This window comes from Humulus lupulus, chromosome 7 (genome assembly GCF_963169125.1).
Source record: "Humulus lupulus chromosome 7, drHumLupu1.1, whole genome shotgun sequence".
NCBI classification, from domain to species: Eukaryota; Viridiplantae; Streptophyta; class Magnoliopsida; order Rosales; family Cannabaceae; genus Humulus; species Humulus lupulus.
In genome coordinates, this window is record NC_084799.1 from 210,244,533 (window position 1) to 210,255,823 (window position 11,291).

An 11,291-nucleotide genomic window follows, 5' to 3' on the forward strand; every position below is an offset into this window, starting at 1 on the left:
ACCCTATACACACTCCGGATTTGCACGAAAGTTTATACATAGAACCCTAAGACATAGGGCTACAACTTTTGTGACCATGACCCTCTTGTATTCTTTAGTATTCGTTATCAAAACATTGCTCGAATCCATATTACAGAAATCGAAGATTTCTGAAAGGGGTACCCCTTTGGTGAATTGGAGATTTCACTAATTTCTCCGAAATGTATTACCCTCGTGTTCAACTCGTTCGATATTTTCCCCCAAGGGATCTCATGGGTAAATGAATATATTGGAGTCGAAACGGAGCCTTAATTCAACATTTAAAAAAAAATTCCCCTTTTTGAGGGCAAATTTCACAAGTTTTTTTCCTAATATTCGTACATCCCTCAGTATTTTGACTGTATCACCCTATACACACCCCGGATTTGCACAAAATTTTATACATAGATCCCTAAGACAAAGGGCTACAACTTTTGTGACCATGACCCTCTTGTATTCTTTAGTATTCATTATCAAAACCATGCTCGAATCCATATTAGAGAAATCGAAGATTTCTGAAAGGGGTACCCCTTTGGTGAATTGGAGATTTCACTAATTTCTCCGAAATGTATTACCCTCGTGTTCAACTCGTTCGATATTTTCCCCCAAGAGATCTCATGGGTAAATGAATATATTGGAGTCGAAACGGAGCCTTAATTCAACATTTTAAAAAAAATTCCCCTTTTTGAGGGGAATTTTCACAAGTTTTTTTCCTAATATTCATACATCCCTCAGTATTTTGACTGTATCACCCTATACACACCCCTGATTTGCACGAAATTTTATACATAGATCCCTAAGACATAGGGCTACAACTTTTGTGACCATGACCCTCTTGTATTCTTTAGTATTCAATATCAAAACCTTGCTCGAATCCATATTAGAGAAATCGAAGATTTCTGAAAGGGGTACCCCTTTGGTGAATTGGAGATTTCACTAATTTCTCCGAAATGTATTACCCTCGTGTTCAACTCGTTCGATATTTTCCCCCAAGAGATCTCATGGGTAAATGAATATATTGGAGTCGAAACGGAGCCTTAATTCAACATTTTAAAAAAAATTCCCCTTTTTGAGGGCAATTTTCACAAGTTTTTTTCCTAATATTCGTACTTCCCTCAGTATTTTGACTGTATCACCCTATACACACCCCGGATTTGCACGAAATTTTATACATAGATCCCTAAGACATAGGGCTACAACTTTTATGACCATGACCCTCTTGTATTCTTTAGGATTCATTATCAAAACCATGCTCGAATCCATATTAGAGAAATCGAAGATTTCTGAAAGGGGTACCCCTTTGGTGAATTGGAGATTTCACTAATTTCTCCGAAATGTATTACCCTCGTGTTCAACTCGTTCGATATTTTTCCCCAAGAGATCTCATGGGTAAATGAATATATTGGAGTCGAAACGGAGCCTTAATTCAACATTTAAAAAAAAATTCCCCTTTTTGAGGGCAATTTTCACAAGTTTTTTCCTTATATTCGTACATCTCTCAGTATTTTGACTGTATCACCCTATACACACCTCGGATTTGGACGAAATTTTATAAATAGAACCGTAAGACATAGGGCTACAACTTTTGTGACCATGACCCTCTCATATTATTTAGTATTCACTATCAAAACATTGCTCGAATCCATATTAGAGAAATCGAAGATTTCTGAAAGGGGTACCCCTTTGGTGAATTGGAGATTTCACTAATTTCTCCGAAATGTATTACCCTCGTGTTCAACTCGTTCGATATTTTTCCCCAAGAGATCTCATGGGTAAATGAATATATTGGAGTCGAAACGGAGCCTTAATTCAACATTTTAAAAAAAATCCCCTTTTTTAGGGCAATTTTCACAAATTTTTTTCCTATTATTCGTACGTCCCTCAGAATTTTGACTGTATCACCCTATACACACTCCGGATTTGCACGAAAGTTTATACATAGAACCCTAAGACATAGGGCTACAACTTTTGTGACCATGACCCTCTTGTATTCTTTAGTATTCGTTATCAAAACATTGCTCGAATCCATATTACAGAAATCGAAGATTTCTGAAAGGGGTACCCCTTTGGTGAATTGGAGATTTCACTAATTTCTCCGAAATGTATTACCCTCGTGTTCAACTCGTTCGATATTTTCCCCCAAGGGATCTCATGGGTAAATGAATATATTGGAGTCGAAACGGAGCCTTAATTCAACATTTAAAAAAAATTCCCCTTTTTGAGGGCAAATTTCACAAGTTTTTTTCCTAATATTCGTACATCCCTCAGTATTTTGACTGTATCACCCTATACACACCCCGGATTTGCACAAAATTTTATACATAGATCCCTAAGACAAAGGGCTGCAACTTTTGTGACCATGACCCTCTTGTATTCTTTAGTATTCATTATCAAAACCATGCTCGAATCCATATTAGAGAAATCGAAGATTTCTGAAAGGGGTACCCCTTTCGTGAATTGGAGATTTCACTAATTTCTCCGAAATGTATTACCCTCGTGTTCAACTCGTTCGATATTTTCCCCCAAGAGATCTCATGGGTAAATGAATATATTGGAGTCGAAACGGAGCCTTAATTCAACATTTTAAAAAAAATTCCCCTTTTTGAGGGGAATTTTCACAAGTTTTTTTCCTAATATTCATACATCCCTCAGTATTTTGACTGTATCACCCTATACACACCCCTGATTTGCACGAAATTTTATACATAGATCCCTAAGACATAGGGCTACAACTTTTGTGACCATGACCCTCTTGTATTCTTTAGTATTCAATATCAAAACCTTGCTCGAATCCATATTAGAGAAATCGAAGATTTCTGAAAGGGGTACCCCTTTGGTGAATTGGAGATTTCACTAATTTCTCCGAAATGTATTACCCTCGTGTTCAACTCGTTCGATATTTTCCCCCAAGAGATCTCATGGGTAAATGAATATATTGGAGTCGAAACGGAGCCTTAATTCAACATTTTAAAAAAAATTCCCCTTTTTGAGGGCAATTTTCACAAGTTTTTTTCCTAATATTCGTACTTCCCTCAGTATTTTGACTGTATCACCCTATACACACCCCGGATTTGCACGAAATTTTATACATAGATCCCTAAGACATAGGGCTACAACTTTTATGACCATGACCCTCTTGTATTCTTTAGGATTCATTATCAAAACCATGCTCGAATCCATATTAGAGAAATCGAAGATTTCTGAAAGGGGTACCCCTTTGGTGAATTGGAGATTTCACTAATTTCTCCGAAATGTATTACCCTCGTGTTCAACTCGTTCGATATTTTTCCCCAAGAGATCTCATGGGTAAATGAATATATTGGAGTCGAAACGGAGCCTTAATTCAACATTTTAAAAAAAATTCCCCTTTTTGAGGGCAAATTTCACAAGTTTTTTTCCTAATATTCGTACATCCCTCAGTATTTTGACTGTATCACCCTATACACACCCCTGATTTGCACGAAATTTTATACATAGATCCCTAAGACATAGGGCTACAACTTTTGTGACCATGACCCTCTTGTATTCTTTAGTATTCAATATCAAAACCTTGCTCGAATCCATATTAGAGAAATCGAAGATTTCTGAAAGGGGTACCCCTTTGGTGAATTGGAGATTTCACTAATTTCTCCGAAATGTATTACCCTCGTGTTCAACTCGTTCGATATTTTCCCCCTAGGGATCTCATGGGTAAATGAATATATTGGAGTCGAAACGGAGCCTTAATTCAACATTTAAAAAAAAATTCCCCTTTTTTAGGGCAATTTTCACAAATTTTTTTCCTATTATTCGTACGTCCCTCAGAATTTTGACTGTATCACCCTATACACACTCCGGATTTGCACGAAAGTTTATACATAGAACCCTAAGACATAGGGCTACAACTTTTGTGACCATGACCCTCTTGTATTCTTTAGTATTCGTTATCAAAACATTGCTCGAATCCATATTACAGAAATCGAAGATTTCTGAAAGGGGTACCCCTTTGGTGAATTGGAGATTTCACTAATTTCTCCGAAATGTATTACCCTCGTGTTCAACTCGTTCGATATTTTCCCCCAAGGGATCTCATGGGTAAATGAATATATTGGAGTCGAAACGGAGCCTTAATTCAACATTTAAAAAAAATTCCCCTTTTTGAGGGCAAATTTCACAAGTTTTTTTCCTAATATTCGTACATCCCTCAGTATTTTGACTGTATCACCCTATACACACCCCGGATTTGCACAAAATTTTATACATAGATCCCTAAGACAAAGGGCTTCAACTTTTGTGACCATGACCCTCTTGTATTCTTTAGTATTCATTATCAAAACCATGCTCGAATCCATATTAGAGAAATCGAAGATTTCTGAAAGGGGTACCCCTTTCGTGAATTGGAGATTTCACTAATTTCTCCGAAATGTATTACCCTCGTGTTCAACTCGTTCGATATTTTCCCCCAAGAGATCTCATGGGTAAATGAATATATTGGAGTCGAAACGGAGCCTTAATTCAACATTTTAAAAAAAATTCCCCTTTTTGAGGGGAATTTTCACAAGTTTTTTTCCTAATATTCATACATCCCTCAGTATTTTGACTGTATCACCCTATACACACCCCTGATTTGCACGAAATTTTATACATAGATCCCTAAGACATAGGGCTACAACTTTTGTGACCATGACCCTCTTGTATTCTTTAGTATTCAATATCAAAACCTTGCTCGAATCCATATTAGAGAAATCGAAGATTTCTGAAAGGGGTACCCCTTTGGTGAATTGGAGATTTCACTAATTTCTCCGAAATGTATTACCCTCGTGTTCAACTCGTTCGATATTTTCCCCCAAGAGATCTCATGGGTAAATGAATATATTGGAGTCGAAACGGAGCCTTAATTCAACATTTTAAAAAAAATTCCCCTTTTTGAGGGCAAATTTCACAAGTTTTTTTCCTAATATTCGTACATCCCTCAGTATTTTGACTGTATCACCCTATACACACCCCGGATTTGCACAAAATTTTATACATAGATCCCTAAGACAAAGGGCTACAACTTTTGTGACCATGACCCTCTTGTATTCTTTAGTATTCATTATCAAAACCATGCTCGAATCCATATTAGAGAAATCGAAGATTTCTGAAAGGGGTACCCCTTTGGTGAATTGGAGATTTCACTAATTTCTCCGAAATGTATTACCCTCGTGTTCAACTCGTTCGATATTTTCCCCCAAGAGATCTCATGGGTAAATGAATATATTGGAGTCGAAACGGAGCCTTAATTCAACATTTTAAAAAAAATTCCCCTTTTTGAGGGCAATTTTCACAAGTTTTTTTCCAAATATTCGTACATCCCTCAGTATTTTGACTGTATCACCCTATACACACCCCGGATTTGCACGAAATTTTATACATAGATCCCTAAGACATAGGGCTACAACTTTTATGACCATGACCCTCTTGTATTCTTTAGGATTCATTATCAAAACCATGCTCGAATCCATATTAGAGAAATCGAAGATTTCTGAAAGGGGTACCCCTTTGGTGAATTGGAGATTTCACTAATTTCTCCGAAATGTATTACCCTCGTGTTCAACTCGTTCGATATTTTTCCCCAAGAGATCTCATGGGTAAATGAATATATTGGAGTCGAAACGGAGCCTTAATTCAACATTTTAAAAAAAATTCCCCTTTTTGAGGGCAATTTTCACAAGTTTTTTCCTTATATTCGTACATCTCTCAGTATTTTGACTGTATCACCCTATACACACCTCGGATTTGGACGAAATTTTATAAATAGAACCGTAAGACATAGGGCTACAACTTTTGTGACCATGACCCTCTCATATTATTTAGTATTCACTATCAAAACATTGCTCGAATCCATATTAGAGAAATCGAAGATTTCTGAAAGGGGTACCCCTTTGGTGAATTGGAGATTTCACTAATTTCTCCGAAATGTATTACCCTCGTGTTCAACTCGTTCGATATTTTTCCCCAAGAGATCTCATGGGTAAATGAATATATTGGAGTCGAAACGGAGCCTTAATTCAACATTTTAAAAAAAATTCCCCTTTTTGAGGGCAATTTTCACAAGTTTTTTTCCTAATATTCGTACATCCCTCAGTATTTTGACTGTATCACCCTATACACACCCCGGATTTGCACGAAATTTTATACATAGATCCCTAAGACATAGGGCTACAACTTTTGTGACCATGACCCTCTTGTATTCTTTAGTATTCAATATCAAAACCTTGCTCGAATCCATATTAGAGAAATCGAAGATTTCTGAAAGGGGTACCCCTTTGGTGAATTGGAGATTTCACTAATTTCTCCGAAATGTATTACCCTCGTGTTCAACTCGTTCGATATTTTCCCCCAAGAGATCTCATGGGTAAATGAATATATTGGAGTCGAAACGGAGCCTTAATTCAACATTTTAAAAAAAATTCCCCTTTTTGAGGGCAATTTTCACAAGTTTTTTTCCTAATATTCGTACATCCCTCAGTATTTTGACTGTATCACCCTATACACACCCCGGATTTGCACGAAATTTTATACATAGATCCCTAAGACATAGGGCTACAACTTTTGTGACCATGACCCTCTTGTATTCTTTAGTATTCAATATCAAAACCTTGCTCGAATCCATATTAGAGAAATCGAAGATTTCTGAAAGGGGTACCCCTTTGGTGAATTGGAGATTTCACTAATTTCTCCGAAATGTATTACCCTCGTGTTCAACTCGTTCGATATTTTTCCCCAAGAGATCTCATGGGTAAATGAATATATTGGAGTCGAAACGGAGCCTTAATTCAACATTTTAAAAAAAATTCCCCTTTTTGAGGGCAATTTTCACAAGTTTTTTTCCTAATATTCGTACATCCCTCAGTATTTTGACTGTATCACCCTATACACACCCCGGATTTGCACGAAATTTTATACATAGATCCCTAAGACATAGGGCTACAACTTTTGTGACCATGACCCTCTTGTATTCTTTAGTATTCAATATCAAAACCTTGCTCGAATCCATATTAGAGAAATCGAAGATTTCTGAAAGGGGTACCCCTTTGGTGAATTGGAGATTTCACTAATTTCTCCGAAATGTATTACCCTCGTGTTCAACTCGTTCGATATTTTCCCCCAAGAGATCTCATGGGTAAATGAATATATTGGAGTCGAAACGGAGCCTTAATTCAACATTTTAAAAAAAATTCCCCTTTTTGAGGGCAATTTTCACAAGTTTTTTTCCTAATATTCGTACATCCCTAAGTATTTTGACTGTATCACCCTATACACACCCCGGATTTGCACGAAATTTTATACATAGATCCCTAAGACATAGGGCTACAACTTTTGTGACCATGACCCTCTTGTATTCTTTAGTATTCAATATCAAAACCTTGCTCGAATCCATATTAGAGAAATCGAAGATTTCTGAAAGGGGTACCCCTTTGGTGAATTGGAGATTTCACTAATTTCTCCGAAATGTATTACCCTCGTGTTCAACTCGTTCGATATTTTCCCCCAAGAGATCTCATGGGTAAATGAATATATTGGAGTCGAAACGGAGCCTTAATTCAACATTTTAAAAAAAATTCCCCTTTTTGAGGGGAATTTTCACAAGTTTTTTTCCTAATATTCATACATCCCTCAGTATTTTGACTGTATCACCCTATACACACCCCTGATTTGCACGAAATTTTATACATAGATCCCTAAGACATAGGGCTACAACTTTTGTGACCATGACCCTCTTGTATTCTTTAGTATTCAATATCAAAACCTTGCTCGAATCCATATTAGAGAAATCGAAGATTTCTGAAAGGGGTACCCCTTTGGTGAATTGGAGATTTCACTAATTTCTCCGAAATGTATTACCCTCGTGTTCAACTCGTTCGATATTTTCCCCCAAGAGATCTCATGGGTAAATGAATATATTGGAGTCGAAACGGAGCCTTAATTCAACATTTTAAAAAAAATTCCCCTTTTTGAGGGCAATTTTCACAAGTTTTTTTCCTAATATTCGTACTTCCCTCAGTATTTTGACTGTATCACCCTATACACACCCCGGATTTGCACGAAATTTTATACATAGATCCCTAAGACATAGGGCTACAACTTTTATGACCATGACCCTCTTGTATTCTTTAGGATTCATTATCAAAACCATGCTCGAATCCATATTAGAGAAATCGAAGATTTCTGAAAGGGGTACCCCTTTGGTGAATTGGAGATTTCACTAATTTCTCCGAAATGTATTACCCTCGTGTTCAACTCGTTCGATATTTTGCCCCAAGAGATCTCATGGGTAAATGAATATATTGGAGTCGAAACGGAGCCTTAATTCAACATTTAAAAAAAAATTCCCCTTTTTGAGGGCAATTTTCACAAGTTTTTTCCTTATATTCGTACATCTCTCAGTATTTTGACTGTATCACCCTATACACACCTCGGATTTGGACGAAATTTTATAAATAGAACCGTAAGACATAGGGCTACAACTTTTGTGACCATGACCCTCTCATATTATTTAGTATTCACTATCAAAACATTGCTCGAATCCATATTAGAGAAATCGAAGATTTCTGAAAGGGGTACCCCTTTGGTGAATTGGAGATTTCACTAATTTCTCCGAAATGTATTACCCTCGTGTTCAACTCGTTCGATATTTTTCCCCAAGAGATCTCATGGGTAAATGAATATATTGGAGTCGAAACGGAGCCTTAATTCAACATTTTAAAAAAAATTCCCCTTTTTGAGGGCAATTTTCACAAGTTTTTTTCCTAATATTCGTACTTCCCTCAGTATTTTGACTGTATCACCCTATACACACCCCGGATTTGCACGAAATTTTATACATAGATCCCTAAGACATAGGGCTACAACTTTTGTGACCATGACCCTCTTGTATTCTTTAGTATTCATTATCAAAACCATGCTCGAATCCATATTAGAGAAATCGAAGATTTCTGAAAGGGGTACCCCTTTGGTGAATTGGAGATTTCACTAATTTCTCCGAAATGTATTACCCTCGTGTTCAACTCGTTCGATATTTTTCCGCAAGAGATCTCATGGGTAAATGAATATATTGGAGTCGAAACGGAGCCTTAATTCAACATTTTAAAAAAAATTCCCCTTTTTGAGGGGAATTTTCACAAGTTTTTTTCCTAATATTCATACATCCCTCAGTATTTTGACTGTATCACCCTATACACACCCCTGATTTGCACGAAATTTTATACATAGATCCCTAAGACATAGGGCTACAACTTTTGTGACCATGACCCTCTTGTATTCTTTAGTATTCAATATCAAAACCTTGCTCGAATCCATATTAGAGAAATCGAAGATTTCTGAAAGGGGTACCCCTTTGGTGAATTGGAGATTTCACTAATTTCTCCGAAATGTATTACCCTCGTGTTCAACTCGTTCGATATTTTCCCCCAAGAGATCTCATGGGTAAATGAATATATTGGAGTCGAAACGGAGCCTTAATTCAACATTTTAAAAAAAATTCCCCTTTTTGAGGGCAATTTTCACAAGTTTTTTTCCTAATATTCGTACTTCCCTCAGTATTTTGACTGTATCACCCTATACACACCCCGGATTTGCACGAAATTTTATACATAGATCCCTAAGACATAGGGCTACAACTTTTATGACCATGACCCTCTTGTATTCTTTAGGATTCATTATCAAAACCATGCTCGAATCCATATTAGAGAAATCGAAGATTTCTGAAAGGGGTACCCCTTTGGTGAATTGGAGATTTCACTAATTTCTCCGAAATGTATTACCCTCCTGTTCAACTCGTTCGATATTTTTCCCCAAGAGATCTCATGGGTAAATGAATATATTGGAGTCGAAACGGAGCCTTAATTCAACATTTAAAAAAAAATTCCCCTTTTTGAGGGCAATTTTCACAAGTTTTTTCCTTATATTCGTACATCTCTCAGTATTTTGACTGTATCACCCTATACACACCTCGGATTTGGACGAAATTTTATAAATAGAACCGTAAGACATAGGGCTACAACTTTTGTGACCATGACCCTCTCATATTATTTAGTATTCACTATCAAAACATTGCTCGAATCCATATTAGAGAAATCGAAGATTTCTGAAAGGGGTACCCCTTTGGTGAATTGGAGATTACACTAATTTCTCCGAAATGTATTACCCTCGTGTTCAACTCGTTCGATATTTTTCCCCAAGAGATCTCATGGGTAAATGAATATATTGGAGTCGAAACGGAGCCTTAATTCAACATTTTAAAAAAAATTCCCCTTTTTGAGGGCAATTTTCACAAGTTTTTTTCCTAATATTCGTACTTCCCTCAGTATTTTGACTGTATCACCCTATACACACCCCGGATTTGCACGAAATTTTATACATAGATCCCTAAGACATAGGGCTACAATTTTTGTGACCATGACCCTCTTGTATTCTTTAGTATTCATTATCAAAACCATGCTCAAATCCATATTAGAGAAATCGAAGATTTCTGAAAGGGGTACCCCTTTGGTGAATTGGAGATTTCACTAATTTCTCCGAAATGTATTACCCTCGTGTTCAACTCGTTCGATATTTTCCCCCAAGAGATCTCATAGGTAAATGAATATATTGGAGTCGAAACGGAGCCTTAATTCAACATTTTAAAAAAAATTCCCCTTTTTGAGGGCAATTTTCACAAGTTTTTTTCCTAATATTCGTACTTCCCTCAGTATTTTGACTGTATCACCCTATACACACCCCGGATTTGCACGAAATTTTATACATAGATCCCTAAGACATAGGGCTACAACTTTTGTGACCATGACCCTCTTGTATTCTTTAGTATTCATTATCAAAACCATGCTCGAATCCATATTAGAGAAATCGAAGATTTCTGAAAGGGGTACCCCTTTGGTGAATTGGAGATTTCACTAATTTCTCCGAAATGTATTACCCTCGTGTTCAACTCGTTCGATATTTTCCCCCAAGAGATCTCATAGGTAAATGAATATATTGGAGTCGAAACGGAGCCTTAATTCAACATTTTAAAAAAAATTCCCCTTTTTGAGGGCAATTTTCACAAGTTTTTTTCCTAATATTCGTACTTCCCTCAGTATTTTGACTGTATCACCCTATACACACCCCGGATTTGCACGAAATTTTATACATAGATCCCTAAGACATAGGGCTACAACTTTTATGACCATGACCCTCTTGTATTCTTTAGGATTCATTATCAAAACCATGCTCGAATCCATATTAGAGAAATCGAAGATTTCTGAAAGGGGTAC